Here is a 21,302-nt window from a genome sequence, read left to right as displayed (position 1 = left end):
AATTTCCATCATTGTTAAGAAACTGAAATACCAGAACAAAGAATTTGCTACTTTTTGATCTACTTCCCGTAGCAAGTGGCTAGTGTGGCAAGGGATAGTGATAAAAGATTGGTATACACTGGCGTCTCTGGCATGTAAAATTTGGGGGTCACCAAAGAAATTGATTTAAATGGTACTTTCTAGTCCAACCTGTTTATTATCTTCGATTCCATTTTTATCCTTCTGCTTACCTTCACGGATCCCCTGAGGTATATTAAGAACCCTGTTATTATCGTTTCACAGCCTGAATATTATATTCCAAATAATAAAAATTATTATTATTTATGTTATTCTATTGTTAGCAAATAATTAAATTAGAAAAAAGTATTGAATATTTTGTACTTCAAAATATTGGGGGGACGTGTCCCCCTCGTCTCCCCGCCAGAGAGGCCCATGCTAGTATATATACATATGTAAATGTGTATATGTATGTAAAAGAATCAAATGTAGAGCATTATTACAGTGTACAATTATAGCTATGTGTTGAGGCTTTTAACTAATTCAATTGCCAAGAAACCCTACAAAAGTGCGAACGGTGTTCGAGGTCGTAACTGGTGGATAAGTGACCGCAAATTGTTGGTTTGGCCGACATAACACTAAAAACGTTGAGCCAATGTACTGTTCAACTTTATTTTTGTAATTAACCATTTCAAACCATGCCGAATATCAGCATGTGCATGGCCTACTAAGTGTACTGCTAAAGGTAAAAACATTTGATCGTTTCTAAAATATCAACTTCCTCTTGACCGATTAATATTAGATGGTAGACATAAAGGGCCTTATGCAGAGACGTTCTGACGCGTGATGAATGAAATGAAATTTTGAGTTTTACGTCCCACGATTATGCCGGTTAGGCTAAAGGAGACGGTGATAATGAGTAATGAATGAAATGGAATGAAGAAAGTGCGAGGAAACGGGAGAACCCCGAGAAAACCTACGTACACGGTGTTTGTCCACCACTGAGCCACCGCGGCCCCTCTGACGCGTGATGAGTGCCATACTAAAGAATTCGATTAACATGTTTCCTGTAGTATGACCTTTAGTATGACGCTATTCAAACGTCAAAACGACTCTGCATAAGGCGGAAATAATTCAGATCTGACGTATTTGGTAGAAACAGTTCATTTTGTTTCCCTCAATTTTTAGTAATAGCAATACTCATCAAAACAATAATAGGCTACTATATCATAGTATGTTCAAACACATGGGTCCACACCCCCACCTTCCATTGCGGTCTCAGCGCATAATTGAGCGGAAGTGAGTTTGGTTAACTCAAGAGTGATTGTCTCCATTTTCTTATAATCGAGATGGAACAATTGTTTGGCATTGTCCACAATTTCACAGAATTTCCGAAAAATGAACTACCGAGTAAGAAGTAGAGGCGCAGATCCTTGAAACAAATACCGGTAACTCAAATAGATGATGATCTATGAAAAATTCGATAGCTGCAACCGTTTTACTTGGAAATTTTCTTTTCCTGCAAAAACCATCAGTACAATATGTTTGTAATTCCTTAATTAAGCTGAAGGAAATTTCTCTTGAATACATGATCATATTCGGTTGCTTAAAAGATTAAGCTCTGCCTTGGAATCGATTATAGCGACAATATTAATATTGCTTAAGCTACAAGGTATGGAAGGGGCAGAAAACAATATTCGCATCTGAACTTCGGTGTCCTGATCCGAACCGTCTCCAATTACAAATGAAATTATATATTGGGTATGATGATTACTTGGCCGTTCATAAGGGTGTGAATCAATAAAGGGTAGAGGAGATAATTCTGGCTCGTGACCTTCCCTATATCACCTCATCAGCCCCAACCTTCGGTTTTCCGAACTATTGAAGAGATTAGATTTTAAAATTATGAGTATCAATGAATTCTCCATTTGAAGCTTTTACATTGCGTGATACCGTAGTGCGGCATAAGACCCAACAAAAATATTGACATACGGATCACCTTTAAGTTCCATGTTAGCCTGATTCTTGGTAACAGTTTTCTTCAATCTCTTGGGTTCTGCAAACAATTGTCGCTCTCATATGAATGTTGTGTAGTTCGAAGGGATCAGGGATACGAATTTTTAGATGCTTCAGTTGCGGAATACGATAAAAATGCTTCTGGACAGTGACGGGTACCAGCATACACGGAATAATTTGATAGAACCTGAATTCATTTCATATCATCGCGCCATTTAGTATGGTCATTGTCATATTTCACCCGTACAATACAGTTCGGCTCTACATGCAAATATTCAGTTACTCCATTAGCATGTAGGTACTACGGTGATGTAATGTGATAGTTTTGGTGCTTGTCGTAGAATTTCTGCACTCCGGGCATGATTTGCGACCCTTGATCCATCGAGATACTGCAATGGTACGGAAAGTGTTAGGAATAGCAGCGCTATAAAACTAAGAAATTCTACCTAAGTATATTATGTACCGGTACCGTATTTAAAGGGTTAAGTAAATAAATCTCAAACACATCTATAACTCTCAAACACATCTATAACTGGTATAATATAGTTAAATCCGTCTCAATTTGGCAACTTCCCAACTATGTTTTCGCACAGTTCTTTGTGAGGATATTTTACCCCTATCTGGTAAGCTTCTACTCCTAACACTATTGGCTATAGTTTGCGTGTACTTCACAAAATCCCGAACGTTTCTTATCGCTAGACAAATAAGGAAAGGCAAATGCCAAATATTACTTAGCTCCAAAGTGAACTTTCTCTTAACAATATTTGACAACCTGTGGAATGACTAACAACCAACTCTTAGTAGACTGATTTTTGGTAAACAATAAATTCTGAAATTTGCAATATTGGCAGTATTCCTTCGTCTCTGACAGCAACTTTAATTTCTGACAGAACTCGTCACCGCACTACTCTTGTTCTATAACATTGACTGAAACTACATCAGAATCCTCCTGGAAAATGAAATTTGAAGATTGCACATTATTAAGTTCGGGAAGGTTTATGTCTTCGCTCTGAAATCTTCTCTTTTCTAAATCAAGTTACCTAAGGCGTTTCTCCACAAGGAGTTCTTGGATTTCTAACGTGGGCTCTCATTCTGTCGAATACTGAGAAGTAACTTGCCGATTTTCAATATTTAATTATTCAAACTAGATTTGTTGGTCTGGCAACTCATACTGAGGATGAGATTTCCTGGGAGTTATTAGCTATCGACGAATAATAATTCCGACAGAAGGAATTAATCTAGAGAAGTTTGGTCCGCCGAATCTGTTATAGATTTCAACTTGTACTGCAATATCTGATGGTGACTTTCGATTCCCTAGCGCTAAACGCACGTATGTCGATTTCATTAAACTATTTCTTTCACAGAGTTAATATCTGTTATTTTCAGCAAGATATCTTTCACACCTTTGGAAGGAATCCGCGTACCGATCTAAACTTTTCAGCGAGTAAGCAAGTAATTAAGATTTCTATAAGGTTACTCTCTTCAGCGACGCTGTAAAAGCCTCGACAAGATACCAAACAAACTCCAAGACGCGTGCTTGCTTTCGTCGTAATACATGGATGGCGGATGTCTCTTCTGTTGTAACATTTGTGTTTAAAGTGTTCCACAAATTCTATGTAGCTTTGTACATCCTTCCCTATGGCCCGGAACCATACGTTTCCGCAAGGGTTAAACAATGTGGGATTGGTATCAGTCTCTCCCTATCGGACAAATTGAAGAGCTTTAATCGGATTCTCATGGAACGTTCTTGCATCTCAAGGTTATCAGAGGGACTGCTGAAACAGGAAAAGTCACGAATGTCCCTTGGCATCGAAACCACCTTTCCACTTCTACCTTTGAACATGGGATCTTTTATTATACCCAAGTTATTTGTATAAAACATCGTTGTGTTCGAATATCGATCCACATTAGAGATATTAGGCAGCCTTGTGATCTCGAAGTCGCACGTAAGTTTCATCCACGTTTCAGAACATTACACTCATTCACAGCTCTCGAATACGTAAAACTCACGACTCATGCCATTGCTCAAACAGGATATGAAGAGAATAATAATAGTAATGACTATGTTGATTACTGTATTCGCTTTTGTCGTGACCGTCAGTACATTCAGTACCCGATTAGTGAACGGGTTTTAAAACAAATTGATATTTACATCATTACCATCAATAACATGATGGTCTAGAATCTCTACATCAATGTAGTATACGTGAAAGCTGTACATGCAATAGTTCTTGATTGCCAGTTGGGAGTCACGTGACCTGTTATTGATTGTGGCGTGACATTTTAGAATCACCCAGCTTGATTTTGGGTGGAATACGTACCCTAGCTCCTAAATTTTGGGAGGAGTGAATAGCCCACCGCTTCAATTTAGAAATTTTGATGAACTAAAATATTTGATGGACAGAAAGTCGATAAAAAAGTGAAAATTTCGTTAGTTTTACGTCATTTGTCCTCTGTTGTGGGTGTTTATGCTCTTATGGAGGGTGCCCTACTTTCATGGATGTCGAGGACCGATGTGTACTCTTCTGATCAATTTTATTCGCTTTATGTGAGGTGGGCCGACTATGCAACCTTATAAGATGGGAGCCCTCTCCTACACAGATGTATAGTTTCTTATTGTATGCAGGAATACCTCACTCTCTCTCATAGTATTGAGGGCCACCTACATGACCCTATTGTTTCCTTAAATGGGTAGGTTGGGCCAATCCTGTATCACTTATTGTCCTAGGATGATTGTTTGGGATCTTCTAGTATGCTTATGTGTGGGTTCTTATAGGCATATGAAGGGGTACGTCACTCTTTCAAGGGTGTTGCGGTCCAGTTACCTACCCAAGTGTTTCCTTCAAATGGATAGGGTGGTCCAATTCTGCACCACCTACGTTCTGAGATGGGGATTATGGTCCTATACTAACGTATGGGAGGTTATGGTCTTACAGAAGATACCTTACTTTCTTTCATAGGTAATGAATATCAGATTTCACCCCTCTAATTCCTTTAAATGTATGTTTGCAATTTCCTTTGATGGCTGAAAATTGCCAAAAATTATCAAATCTCAATGTTTTGACGTTTTTCAACTATAGCATTAGGTGGGTATTTATGGTCCTATAGATGAGCACTTATTCTCTTTCATGAGTACATAGGACCAGATACATATTGCATTCGGGGCCGCGGTGGCTCAGTGGTAGAACGTTCACCTCTGGTGCATGGGGTCCTTGGTTCTATCCCAGCTTGCTCCAAGTGAACTTTGTGATGGACAAACACCGTGTGCGTGGGTTTTCTCATTTTTTTTCATTTTTTTTTACATATCCCATTGGTTCCCTTTGATGGGTGAAGTAGGTCAATTCTGCTCCCTTCGTGCTTAAAGTTGGTTGCTTACGGTCCCATTGGTATCGCTTCATGGACGAACACCTTACTCTCTTTAATAGCTACGTAGTACCAAATGCCTAGTATCCCTATGGTCGTTTTTAACCTTTTCAGGACGGCAAGTAATTTCAAGAAAATCGTAGACCTTTACATTAGCGGCCCTAGCAGCCCTTGTAATTGTCACAGGGACATGAAAGATAACTCCTTGGGAAGCTTATGAGACAGATTCCAACCAGGTAACTTTTGTGCCCGTGCCCAACCTATAAAAAAAGAAGAAAGTTTAAAAATTGGGGATTTTTTTGACGATTGAGAGACTCTGGCAACACTGTTATTTGTTGTACCCAGGAATAAATAATCTCACGTGTACGCCAGACATTGGGAACAATTATATTTTAAAAGATTGGCGAAGGTACAATAGCAAGAGAGAGAAAAATTTTGGGTCGTACCTACGATAGTCACCCTGTATATTTTTCCATGGTTTGTGGCCCACCCTCTGGTTGACAGCCGTAGCGACGCCCCTAATTGTCACAGGGACATGAAAGATAGTTCGTTGGAAAGCTTATGGAACACATATTCTATCCATTCACACCCGACACTTGCACTCAGCCGCTCTGCTCTCTTAATTTTCATGGACCGCCCGTAAATGCCAGAAACGAATCAATCAACTCATGTTGTTTTGCAAAACTGTCATATAACGAGGCACAAAAGCGCGCATCTCCTCTGCAATGATTTGCGATAAATTTCTTTTGCGGTATTTACTTCCAAAATGACTGACTTCTACTCACGGTTCTTCAGCAGTCTACAAATCTACGCAATAGACACGGTTCTATTTCAGTAATTTGGTGCATGGATACCTTACGTATAATTGCATTGTAAGAAAGGACAAGGGTTCCGATTTCTATGTAACTTTACAGGAGCCTATTCAGATAGTCTATATGTTTGGTTGTATAACCGCTACCAGGTTATAGAAGGATTTTTTGTGGACACTGTATATTTCGTAAAGACTGTGCTCATTATTTTCGATTTATACTTTATTCTACAACGCACATAAGTTCTTTATTTGGTGGGAATTGCTTCTTTCCCACACAATTGGACAAAGAAGTCTTTCATCATTTTTTCATATATATATTTAAAACATTGCTTTTGCTGAGAACATTTCAGTTAGTGACTAACCATTTCAGTGTTTCTCCCTGACTTATTATATGCACAGTATATATTCTATAGTTATTGGGAACTGAAGTAAGTGCTTTCTTTAATCACTTATGGAAACATTACAATAGATTAGAGAAATACGGGCTGACCAGATGTTCAGCAACCAAAGTGGCACCAGCCTCACAGTTTTTGCAGTTCGTTATCTGTACTTTCTCACGCCAGTGTTATCGCCGTGTCTAGTGCATTATAGGCCTATGACTAAAATTAACATAAATTGTTTTCTATATTCTGTTTGTATGTGCATACAGGTGAGTTAACTGAGTGATTTTTGAAATGAACTGCCAACACTTTTCCGTTGACCATTGCAACCCGTACCTTGAGTTTTGATGCTCAGGGAGTTTGACTCCAGGTCTGGAAGCCGTAACCACGCATGTCGTGTCGAGCTTCAGATACGACTTTTTGTGAAGGGGCACAAGCTATTTAGCCGGTGAAGGACGATTTCTTACGGCTAGCCCCAACTAGTGAAGTCCCAGGTTCACAAAGCTAGTGCGCTAAAAAGTTATATACGCGCCCTCCAATATCAGTATTCCACTGTGGAGACCTTCTTTTTGTCTATTTGCTGAAGATTCACCTTTACGCTGCAGGATTACTCAGCGTAACAACTGGATTCATCGTGGGACGATCCAGACAACTTTTTCCCAGTGCTAACCCCCCAAGTGTGGCAATGGTGTGAGAGAAGCATTTGTAGTGATATCTGAATCATAATCATATATATATAAAGGGCTATATTACCCGAAAAGGGCAAAGTGTGATTTCAGCAACGAAAATCGTTATACATCCTCAGTGTTCAGTGTTGTGTCCATTCCTCTGTGCTATTTTTTTTTTTTTTTTTTTATAAAATAGTGTTCTAATAAATAAGTATAGTGTTATTTAATCCAGTGTGTTTTCGTTGTTTGTATGAGTGATGTTTGTGTGCGTTATGGTCTGGATGACCGTCTGATCGTCCGTGAGGTTTTCGAGACGAGACACCCGAACCTCTCGGCGCCTAATGCTCATATTATTGAGACCGACGAGCGATTTGGAAACAGTTTGTAACCTTTTCTTGGAGAGGTCCTTCATCGTCCTGTTCAGGTAAGTTAAAGTATCAGGAAGATACTTATTGGTAGTACCACGAGCCACGAACAGCGACACGAACTCAGGACGGTTACAAATAAATGGCCGCCCGAACAGCAACTTGAGACCCAGGCGATTACAAATAAATGTTCGCCCGAACAGTGACTTGAACTACAGTTGGTTATAAATAAATGGAAGCCCGGACAGCGACCAGATTACACGCAGTGGTTATAGTTGCAGACAAGGATCTAAGAAAGCATATATAGGATTTTAGGAAATTGAATTCAAAATATGTCAAATATTGTATATTCATAAAAATACATATTACAATAAAAATATATATGAAAATGCACTTAAGAAATACATATTCATAAAAATATATGGGGTGGCCCACATGAGCTTTGGGGGGCTTCCCCCAGAATCGGCGCCTTTGAGGAAAGGCACGTTTTAATGCTGTTTTTACGTTAGATGGCCTACGTGTTTGGCACCTACATAAAGACATTCCTTAGATATTAAGCTACTCATCCTTTATGAATTAAAATATCTCCCCCTTGTAAATTAAAAAAAAATACTTCTGATATTCTTAATCTGCACTGAATAAACACTGACGTTAATGCTATTACCAACTCTCTTCCGGGTGGTATTGATTCCCTAAAATAGCTCATGAAATTTCTCAGGGTACATTCTGTAATATTTAGGAAAAAATAATGACTGTATGTTCATGTTAGGAGAGATTTCTATAGTCACCATGCTCCATTCGAAGCTACAAAATAACGTAAACCCGCAACATTTTCTAACTTACGTTAGACGTTTTGTAATACTATAATATATTGCAGCAAAAAAGAGTATAACTCTGTGAAATACTATGTCCGTGATTGTTCATCAATAGAATATTAATACCTTCTAGTATGCGCATCACCCAATTGTGAGAAATGACTGGGGTGCTTTCACACCAGCAAGTTAACTGTAAATAATTTGATGCCACGAAATGTGTCGATAACCCTTTAGCCAAAGAGTTCACCTGTCTTTGTCACATGTCGGAAGAAGTTTTCAATTATCTTGTCGTCTGAATGAACCTGGATTTTTCTAGACCGTGTACTTTTAGCTTTGATTAACATGTTTTATTGTAGTATAACATGACTAGAAAAATAGTATTTCTCCTCCACCAAACATGTTATTCTGCTCTCGAGAACGAAAATTCAAATGAGATAAGTATGTATAGGAAAAGGAGAGGAATAATCACCTTGTTTTTCCAACTATACCAATATTAATTCCCACTCGTTGTGAAATATTTGTGGTCCATGGTACAGTCAGGACAGTCGGACATCTTGTACATTTAAACCCAACATCACTCTGTATATTTTCTCATGAATAGTGTAAACTCATGGCATATTTCAGAATATAACAACTCTACGTCACTTTTCTTGAGATTTTCTACTGACCTTAGCTTTAATCTTTCACATTTTTGACATACTTTATCAACCTTATAATTTATTTTACTTACATTTTCTGATACGATACTCGTTTTCTATGATACATTAGTTTACTGTGTTGTTTTATTAATGGCCAGATTTGTGTTTTGAGTTGTATTTTTAACGTCATTTCTTACAACAAATTTTATAATAATATTGACCTGACGTGAAACAGTTATCTTTCGTATAATGGAACTAAACGTTGTCCAATCCTATGACCCTATTTACACTCTGGAATTATTTCACAAGGCACGTTTTCACAAGGCACCAGAATTTACATTTATGACACTGAGAAACACAGTAGGTGAGGTGAATATCTTGAGGATTCCCATTCCCCATTTACTTTTAAACTAGCCATTACCTTTGTTATGTTTTAAACAAAACTATTCTCTTATACTTGAACTCATTAACGTTTCACAAACTCTTTTCAAATGAGGTTTACTTTTATTATCAGAATGTTCTACTGATCACCGTACTTCTATTTCCTTCGAAAGTAAATTTATTATTTTTAATGATAGGATATACCAATATACTTATAGTTCAGAAATGGTAGTAGATAAAATTCCCTTAATTACGTATGGATATTAATAAACGAAAATACATTTTCAAATAGTTGTAGGCTATACAAATTATTGAATAATAGTACATTTATATAAATTATTACAATTTACATAATCTACGCCCGTTTGAGCTTCTCAATTAAAATAACATGAATTTTATTACTTCTGTGTTTTCGAAATAATGATCAATCGAATAGTACCACAAGAGCAGAATTCAAGCACCGCTTGAGGTCTGCGCGACACAGCTAAAATGATCTAATTATTAATGCAAATAAAACATGTGCCTTAAATTTTCATAATGTTGAAAGTAATCAAACTAAATAAGAATAAATAATAAAACAGTTAAATATGTAGAAACTGCTATCTTTCTTGGAGTTAAAATATCTAATAATTTCAACTGGGAACCACATATAGAACATGTAAGAAGTAAGTTAAGCAAACTGTGTTATGTACGTAATTAGATGTATAACAGATAAGATTAATGTAAAAAGAGTTAAGTGTATATATTGCTCAAATTTCCATTCTATAATAAAATATTGATAGATGTTCTGGGGAAATACACCTAAATGTCTCGTCATCTTTAAGCTACAGAAGAAAGTGGTAAGGATACTAGCAAGAGTACAATGGAACTCTCCTTGCAGAAATGTTTTAAGGAACTTGAAATAATGACTCTTCCCTCAATGTATTTGTTCGAAATATTAGTATATTTAAAAAATCATAGTAGTGAATTTATTGTTAACAAAGGCATTCACAGATACAACACAAGAAGTAAAGAAGACATTCACTTGCATGCACATATAATAAATATGTGCAATAAATCAAATACTCACAAAGGTACTCTTATAAATCTATTTCCATTATGTATAAAAAATCAAGTCTCTGTAAACAACTTTAGAATCTTACTTAAAAGGTACTTGTTAAAACAATTATTTTACTCTGTTGAAGAATATGTGCAAAATAATTCGTATGCATAAAATTAAATGTATATTAAGTAAATTAGTGAACCTATAAGAATCCATACGTAACATTAGTACATATGTTTATGTATTTTATTTATTTATGTATTAAACAGATTCCCAGATACAGCATAACTGCTACTTTACACAGGGAAATAACAAAAGAAAGAAAAAGTAGACAACAAAAACAACAACATAAAACAGCGTCAAAAGAGTGTAAAAGTAATATTATTCCGTAAAAATTCGTTTAATTGCTCCTTCAAACACCGGGTAGCTCGAAAAAAATGTTTCATCAGTTGTTACTTGATTATAACAGTTTGACATTCTGTAAAAAATAGACCTCTGTATAATTGCCAACCTACGACTGGCAAGATGGAATAGGTGGGTATTCTGGATTATGCGAGAAGGGACACACAAGGATAATTCCTGAAGCAATATTTCCGATCTTAAGTTTCCATTAACTATTTTATAAAGATATTTCAGGTCAGAGATAATTCTGCGTACCTCCGGAGTCTGGATATTAAGATGTGGCAAGAGTTCCTTCTAAAGATAATATTCGAAGTGCAGGAACATGAAAACGGACTATAGCAATAAAGAAATTGAGAATAGAATCAAGTCTGGGGAGATGTGTAGGTGCTGCCATGGCCCATACGGGAGAGCAGTATTCAATCTTGGGGCTATTAAGGTTTTATAAAAAGTTGCTAATGACGAAACAGTGCGTAGTTCAGTGAATTGATAAAGAAGTCGCAACATGCGCATTGAATTCTTGTATTGAGGAGAAGTGGTCAGAGAATGTAAGTTTTGAATCAAAGATGACACCAAGATAATTATGACTAGCAGAATGTGTGATAGGGAATCATTGATATGGTATATGGAGGGAACAGGAGACTTTTTCAAAGTAATAGTAATGCTGTCACATGTCTTACTGTTCAGTTTCAAGTGCCACATTTCACACCAGCCTACAAGGTAATTTATGTCTTCCTGTAGGGCAATTGTGTCATGGAGACACAATATTTCTCTGTATAACTTACAATCGTCAGCAAAAAGCAGAAGGCCACTAGGTTGAGCTAATAAGTACGTGTAGAGATCATTCATATACGGGACAAATAACAGGGGCTCAAGTACACTTCCCTGAGGCACCCCTGAGATCACGGGTTGAGGATTCGAGGTCGCCCCTGAAAGAACAAATCTTTGTTTACGGTCCTTCAAGTAGCTGGTGATTAAAGAGTGAATTTGCCATGAATATAACATCTAACTGAGTATTGTTATTCATACCGGTATATATATGACTGACATATACAATTTCGTTGTATGACGATGAACGGATGCAATAAATTGTGATTATGATTATGACAGTTTGAGCAGGACTTTACTATTTTTATTAAAACATGTACATGTATAAATACATACACCTATTCATAAAATGGGGACAGATTCCTTTCCTACGAAATGAATGAATAACTCATAACTTGATCATTCGGTTATGTTTGTTTATGCGTTTCATACATATCAAGCTACTCACTTTATTTCTAATCGCAAGATATTATGGAATTGTTGCCACTGAGAAACAAAACAAAAATCGGGGAAAATAATAAATAAATATTGGTTGACTGGATGATGGAATATTACTGGATATAACTTGAAACAAATAACGCTAAGATTAAATTTTTTCCTAGTATCTTAAGACTATTTGAATAACTCTCAAGAAATTTAATATAGTGTCAGTTTTATTGGTTCTTTTCAGAAATAAAACGGTATTATTATATTCTCTTTGGCCATTCATTTATTGAAATAATACTTAACGTACTGAATCATGTCTATTAAAATACATATGCTTACACAATTTTCTTTGGGTTATAATAACGAATGTCTCGTTCTCTTTCATGTGCCGTCTGTAAAACATTGGAACGTCGAACGGGAGCTGGTAAATATCTGGGACGTTAACTGAGAAGCCAGACCTACGCTAATTCAGAGAATATTTATGCATGACCATCAACAGCACGGCTCCTAGAAGAACCATGAAGTAGTCTTTTGGAATGACATACACGACAGCAATTTTATCTAGAACGAACCTGGAAACCTCAAGTAGATGCTCTCAAGGATCACAACATACTAATCTCACTAAGAGCAAGAAGGTAACTAAAAGTTAGTAAACCTCAAAGTAAGAAAAAAATATTACTCAGAATGAAGAACAGCTTAGTACAGAAATAGGTAGAAGGAGAAAAAGAAGGGATTCAACTTATAAGCTATTTCAAATAATTCATTGAAACTACTACAAAACAAGTAACAGCAAGATCAATTTATCAAAACATCCGTACCATCATCGCTACCAGCTCCAAACATGAAGAACTTTATCATTTTTGCAAGAACATTTGCAATGTCACTTATCAAACATAAAAGAAGGTCCAAGTACTTTTGGCTTTCAATCCGATTTAGCCGATTGCAACAAACTAGACACATCTATGTTATAAGGATGATCAAGTCAATATCAATAAGGAAACAGAGCATAAGAGCATATTTCCCTAAACCAAACAAGAATTTTGAACTTAATATCAAGGAGAAAGGAGTAACTACTCGAGTGTTAAAAAATTTAAACTACTCTTCCGACACAGGACGCTATTCACGAGCTATTTCTGCTCCCACTTTCTGCTGCATGCTAGATAATGTTCTCTAAAACAATCCAATAAATTTTCAAAGGCAAAATAGCAAATTAGCTGGATGATTTCTCCTGTTTAGAGGAGTGTATGTCAATGACTAATTTAGTTTCACAACAAGAAAAAGCATGAAGCTATTTTCATCAAGAACTACCATCATGCTTTTATTATTCAAAAGAATAAGACCAAGAACTTCACTTTCAGAAAACTTTTTCTCAACAAGCTTTAAATATCACCATGCAAAAGCGATCTTCCTGTAATATTATGATATTACGGAAACTCAGTTTATTAAACAAGAATATAAATTCAGTTTTCTAACTAACAAATACCTTAGTTATTATGGCTCAAAAAGGACGGACTTGACCAACTTATCCATGAAAGAAGCTATTTTCATCATTGTAATAACAGAGGTCCATCTCAGCCTCAGCAAAGACGAAGTTATTCGCCAACTTCAAAGTCAAGAACTAACTGCATTCAAGTCACCACGATAAGTTCTGGTAAAGGAATCATTAAGCTTTAATTCATCTTCTTCCAGGATCTCATCCAATAAGTAACCTTATCATCACAGGGGTAAACATATGCAAGATGTTAAACGAAGTACAAGAATATAGAGACTTTCCGCGACCCCAACCTTGTTGAAAGTGTTGAAGGTACCACTACACTAACAAAGAATCTTTGTAATCCCACCGACCTCTGCAGATGCTGGGTACACATAAAAGAACATTGTGTTAAGTGAAAGTTTTTGGCAATCGTCCAACTGGTGTAAGCAAAGTCCATGTTCTACTCTATTCTTCTGACCACAGAAATATGATCCAGGATGATCTAGGTTTACCTAACACTCTATGAAACCATATCTTAGAACACAACTGCTCACTCCAATGAGCACGGAAGAAGAACCATTTCCAAATGTGAAGATAATACTATAGCAGTGCATCCTCTGTCTAGAATTACCATATCATATTTACCAGAAGACAAACAAAATAAAAAATACTGATCAAGAAATAGTTCTTATCAACAGCATACGAAGAAAGAACAGAACTAATACCGGAAATTGGAACGATGGTCAATAAAATTATACACAGAAAATTTATATATAATTCCATAGACAAAAAATGGAAGCTAGACGTTCTTTTCTCCCTATTGCGGGAGGAGGAGTAATTGCTACAATTCCTTATTGCTTGCCCAAGAGTTCTTCAGACGTCAGTATGGAAGAACCTTTTTGCCGCTGGCTGCAAGAAAAGAAGAAAGTGCCGAAGAATAAAAGAAAAGCAGAAAAGATCACAACTAAGAAATGTACCAGGATTTTGAACATTATATTATATATGCATACACAAAGAAAAGCCATGCTCTTATTCAGGGAGTGATTTCAGGAATACCTCTCGCAGTATCATTGCTATTTATATGGTGCGTTCAGTGTACAAGAAAATCAAGTCCATTTTTCTTAACCATTTTAGACATATCACCATGGACCATTCTTCTTCTTCTTCTTCTTCTTCTTCTTCTTCTTCTTGAGTCAGCAACCTCTTCATTGAGTGACGCAGCTTTCCATTGTTTCTTATATTTCTTATTCGGAGTCAAATTTTTCAGTTCATTGTAGTCTTTCTTCCCTACATCTTGTATTATTTGGTCGGAACATTTGAATCGTAGCCTTTCTTTGGGTATATTTTCTTCTAATATTCCTTCCATGCCTAATGTGTGAGTCTTCCATATCTCTTAATGTGTTCAAGCATCTTACATCTTTTTGAAACTATGTTCTGCAAATTCCTTTCTTCTCCCACCATTTCCGTAACTTCCTAAGATTATTATTATTATTATTATTATTATTATTATTATTATTATTATTATTATTATTATTATTATTATTATTATTATTATTATTATTATTATTATTATTGACTTACGTTTTCCTGCAATAGGAACTTAAACTAGGAGCGAATTTGCCCGCTTGCCCTTGAGTGATTGCAACTAGAATACAAGTCAAATATTATTGGAAAGCTTGAAAGAAAGTATAAGCAATATTTCAAAAAAAAAAAAAAAAAAAATGGTATTTTGTAAACAAATGTGTTCGACATCAAGTTTTCATAAAGTAGTCCCTCTCTCCTATAAATAATTTCAGAGGGGCCGCAGTGGCTCAGTGATAAAGCGTTCACCTTTGGTGCATGGGGTGGACAAACACCATGTGCATGGGCTTTCTCGCGGTTCTTCCATTTTCTCCCACTTTCTTCATTCCACCATTTCATTCATTTCTCATCATCATCGTCTCCTTTAGCCTAGCCGATATAACCGTGGGTCTTAAAACTTAAAGATTTCATTTCAAATAATTCCAACCCAAACAGTTGCAGGAAGTATGTAATTTCTAATAAAACAAACTACTCTATAAAATTCTGAGTATTTTTATGTATATAAAATTCTCGCGAACCTTATTTCTAAGCAGAAGGGTAAGAAGATTAAATTCACTCTTTTATCATTATAGATTCATTTCAATTGAAGCAGTTGAAATACTTGGGAAAAACTAGAAAGCCATACCCTATATTCCACTGTGTCACAACTGGTATAACATGGCACACTTTCGTGCCCAGCAAAATGAACAGTGTAACGCAAACTTTTACCTATTATTTACAAGAATATTTGTCGAGTTTATTTTATTTATTATTATTATCAACGATTCTTCCACGGATCAGTTGTCTACATACAGTTAAGCAAACAAGTATCACATTGAGGGAATGAGTGTAATTATTTCCTTTAATAGTAATAGAAAGGTCTATTTTCTTGTATTTTCTACCGGGAATAACTGCATCCGGTCTAGAAAGCTGGGACTAACAACAAAGAACTTCGATGTGCTGACCACACACCACCCCAAAGTCGTGAGTATCACAAGTCCTTTCCTATATATAAAAAAAGAGCGTCTCACCCTTAGATTGCAGTACAGGAGTAAATGGCAATGCTTTTCCTTATGCCCATTGTTGCCAAACTTAGCCTGAATTTTAGAAATAGTTTTATTTACTAGATATGGGTAGATTTTTGTAGATCATTGTATTCTCTATCAAATAATGTATTTTTCTCATATCAAGAAGAATTTTCAAGTATTGTAATAAATTGAAATAGTGAAATCTTGCTAATGGTAAATTCTAACGTCGCGTTAAACATATCACGTCATAAGTTCGAAACTATAAGAGATACAACACCATATTTGGTGCCAATGTTGGAAAAGTTGGCATTCAAAAAAGCTTCTTGAATTTTAAAATAAAAAATAAAATGTCAGAGAAAATGCATATACTATTGCAATGCAATATCCAAAAAGTTGACTAGTGAGAAACTTTTTTATTTTTCAGCTTAGATGAGGGTGCAAGGCGAGAAAAATATTGAGAAAGGATTGAAGTTATTTTTAAAACAAATTGCAGGTCGATATCTTTCTTTATTTAGGTTTTATGACTTTTAGTGTTAAGAGTCAACTTTCCAAAGCGCGCGCATCTGACCAGAAGAAAGGCAGTGATAAATCTTGCTGATGCTATTTTCCTTATAATGTTTGTTTTAAAGTTACTGATCAGAGTATTGACCACACCTACGAGAAACATTGCGTCAACTCCACTCAATTTTACATTCATTCCACTTACTTCGTTCCTTTGCCTTGAGTTACACACACACACACATATATATATATATATACAGGTTGCGGCACGTAAAAACCGGGTCGTCGTAATATTCTGGTATATTGTGTTTTTGGCAACACTTAAATAACACTAGTTAACAAATTTAAACTTTTTGTTTGTTATGTGAGAAAAATCACCTGATCTTAAAGGAACTTTTTGCGCTGAATTCGAATATGCACTCGGTTTCTCTCCATCACGTACAGTTTTCCCGTAACAGAGGGATTTTTGGGAAATTCCCTCAAAAATTTCCCTTTTTCAGGTATTTTATTCCCCTAGCTCCTGTCCCCTTACATATAGTAACATAGAAATTATACCTGAGTATACCTTGATTTATATTTAATAAACCCTAAAAGTTTCGTAAAAATCGCTTTGTTCTTTCTAAAGAAATAAATATATTTGTATGTATACTATGTGCACTGTTTATTGCACCTGATAGTAATGCTTTCAGATCTCCTGAGTTGGGGTAAAAACGATTTGCTTTATTACTACAAACACAGACATAAAAATGAATATTTACAATAGTCAACAACACACTTGTATTGCTCTCTGTAAATACTTCCAACGTATATTTTTTTAAACGTACAGTATATGTATAACTTAATACATATATATACAATTCTCCAAGTTTTTTCGTTTTGTTTATGAAATGGTTATCAATATTTGTTATCAAATGTAACAGAATGCAAAAGAAAGAAAGAATGGAATACAGACTCATTGTTGACAACAATGAACTAATGCAGTCTGAATTTTCCACTACGGTATCGTTTCCCCCCTCCCCTCGCGCATTTCTTTCTTTCTTGTGTTCTTGACACCTGGTGAGGGAGTTTTGTACATTTTTATATTGATGTGTGGTTTAACACTACTTCACTTTCAAAGTTGTGTTTGCTGGTAAGAGTGCTTACGGCATTATACCCAACTAAGACCAGAAGTTTAGTTTGTGATCAGTACAATGGCGTCAATAGGACGGCGTTCGTGTGTTAACTCACCAAATAGTTTTTTTTATGTGTGTGGCCAGTTTGTAGTTAAAGGACAGTATAGATCCATTACGCCATCGGTGAAACTAGCATATTATAAATATTTCGGATGTCGTGTGGGAGATCAGGACAAAACTTGGGCACCCAACATAATTTGTGCGTCGTGCTACGTCACTTTACTTGCATGGGCCAAAGGGAAACGGAGGTTCATGAAATTTGCTGTACCAATGGTGTGGAGAGAACCCACCAACCATCTGGATGATTGTTATTTTTGTCTCACAGTAGTTAAGGGACATTCTAAAGAAAGCAAATACACAATAAGTTATCCCAACGTTAAATCCGCAATTAGACCTATTCCGCACGGGGATGAACTTCCACTTCCCGAGCCCCCTACCAACTGGGAAGAGATATGGCCAAAAGACTCTGATGATGATCATGACCTTGATGAACCATCGACATCAACATGTACATCCAAGGATCCAACGTTCATCCCTGACTGTGTTCGCGAGCCACATTTCATCCGGCAATGTGAACTTAATGACCTAGTCCGTGATTTGCACCTGACAAAACAAGAGGCGGAACTTCTGGGATCAAGGCTCCAGCAGTGGAACTTATTGGATGCAGAAACGAACATATCAGTGTACATGAAAAGGCATGTTCAATTTTCAAGCTATTTCTCAATGCAAGATAATGTGTGCGTATGTACGGATATAAATGGGTTGATGGCGGAGCTAGGAATTCCTTACGTTCCAGAAGAATGGAGGTTATTTATCGACGCGTCAAAGGTCAGCCTTAAAGCTGTCCTTTTACATAATGGAAATAAAAAACCTTCTATACCACTTGCGCACTCAGTGAAGATTAAGGAATCCTATGACACCATGTCAACTTTGCTAAATCTTATAAATTACAAGGACCATTGTTGGCAAATATGTTGTGATCTCAAGGTAGTTGGTATTTTATTAGGACTGCAGTGCGGTTACACGAAGTACCAATGTTTTTTATGTTTATGGGATAGCCGAGCTGATGACAAACATTATGAAGTGAAGGAATGGGAACCTAGAGTGAATTACGTACCTGGAGAATGTAACGTCAAATACGCTCCTTTGGTAGATCCTAATAAGATTACTACCGCCACTTCATATCAAGTTAGAACTTATGAAAAACTTTGTCAAAGCCATGGACACATCTGGTGAAGGTTTCAAGTATTTGCGAAATAAGTTCCCTAACCTGAGTGATGCTAAGATTTCAGCGGGAGTGTTTATTGGTCCCCAAATTAAGAAATTAATGCTTGATGATAGCTGAGCTAGCTGCCTGGACAGCATTTAAGTGTGTTGTTCGCAACTTTCTGGGCAATAACAAAGCTGAGAGTTACACAGAAATCGTACAGGACATGATACAGAAATACAAAGAGTTGGGTAGTAGGATGTCTTTAAAAATCCACTTTTTGCACTCCCACCTCAGCTTCTTTCCTGCTAACCTAGGTGCTCTCAGCGACGAACAGGGGAAAAGATTCCACCAAGATATAATGGCAATGGAGAAAAGGTACCAGGGACGGTGGGATCCTTCAATGATGGGGGACTTGTTGGGGTCTTGTTAGAGAATGCAACATTTCTTACAAAAGAAGGAAGTAGTGTACGTTTTTGTAACCCAATGGAAGTTTCATATATTGTGATAGTTTTGATTGTCTTTTCATGACCTTTTGGTACATTTGTATTATTGTTTATTGTAAATTGTCACACTTGTAAATTATATTGTATTATATTTGTGTTTGTGGTAATAAAGCAAAACGTTTTACCTCAACTTAAGAGATCTGAAAGCATTACTATAAGGTGCAATAAACAGTACACACAGTATACATACAAACATATTTATTTCTCTAGAAAGAATAAAGCGATTATTACGAAACTTGGAGGGTTTGTTAAATATGAATCAAAGTATACTTAGGTATAATTTCTATGTTAGTATATGCAAGGGGACAAGATCTTGGGGTGTAAAATAAACGAAAAGGGAAATTTTTTAAGGATTTTCCCGAAAATCCCTCTGTTACGGGAAAATCGTACGTGATGGAGAAAAACCGAGTGCATATTCGAATTCAGCGCAAAAAGTTCCTTTAAGAACAGGTATTTCCTTTTATGTAACAAAACCTTTGTTAACTAGTGCAAGAGATGGCGTGTCGAGGTCGGGTCGACTTACGTGACCTGCAGCAGTCACGTGCAGCCGCAGCCAGTGAAACTTGTCGAAACCAGTTGAGAAAAAGGCCTCGTTGTGTTAAGCCGGGTGAGTGTCAGTGTGTGATAATGCCGTATTCGATACCCGAGCGTGTTGCCATTGTTGAAGGGTTCATTCTCACTGGATCTTTTGTGAAAACAAAGAATTTGTTTCGGGAGAAATTTCCAGGACGTTCTGTGCCAGCAAAAAGCACCATTCAGGAATTGATTGAAAAATGGCGGCGTACAGGATCGGTTCAAAATGTTCCCAGGAACAGACGACCATCTGTCTGCATACCTGAATTAAAGATGCAGGTGGAGGAGATAATGACAAGAAGTCATCGAAAGTCAACCAGGAGATTGAGTTAACAGGTTCATGCGAGTGAGAGAAGTTGCAGACGTGTTTTAAGGGGACTGAAGTTAAAACCGTACCGGGTAAGTGTTGTGCAAGAACTGAAGGAGCCTGACCGGCAGAAGAGGGTGCATTTCTGTGCATGGCTGTTGAGCAATGTTGCCAGTGGTTTCTTGGATCCACTAATGCTCATCATGAGTGACGAGGCGTGGTTCCACCTGTCTGGGTACGTAAATTCCCAAAACAACCGGTATTGGTCGACAGAAAATCCACACGCAATCCACCAGGTACCCTTGCATGATGAGAAGATTGGTGTTTGGTGTGCCATTTCCGCCACACGCGTTATTGGGCCCATATTCTTTGAGACGACAGTGAACAGTGACGTGTATATGGGAATCCTGGAGGAGTTTTATACACACTTGACCGAAGAGGAGCGTCAGTTATGTTACTTTCAGCAGGACGGTGCAACATGCCACACATCAGCTGCATCATTGTCCCTTGTGCATGAGATGTTTACACCAGAGAGGACAATCAGCAAAGGCTTGTGGCCTCCTCGGTCACCAGACTTGCCCACGTGTGACTTTTACTTATGGGGACTGTTAAAGGGAAGAGTATACGAAACAAATCCACACACAATTGAAGAACTCAAGACCAGGATCCAGGATGTCACCAATAGCATTACAACACAAGAACTGACAAGGGTATATATGAATCTCCTCAATCGTGCTCACATGTGTGTTGAAGTGGGCGGAGGACACTTTCAGCACCTGCTGTGAAGGTGAGTAGTCATATTCAATACATTACATTTCATTTTATGTGTTCACTTTACGGGCCGG

Source organism: Thermobia domestica, chromosome 8, assembly GCF_964235325.1.
Source record: "Thermobia domestica chromosome 8, izTheDome1.hap1.1, whole genome shotgun sequence".
In the NCBI taxonomy this organism is placed as follows: Eukaryota; Metazoa; Arthropoda; class Insecta; order Zygentoma; family Lepismatidae; genus Thermobia; species Thermobia domestica.
Note: the sequence above shows the minus strand (reverse complement) of the source record.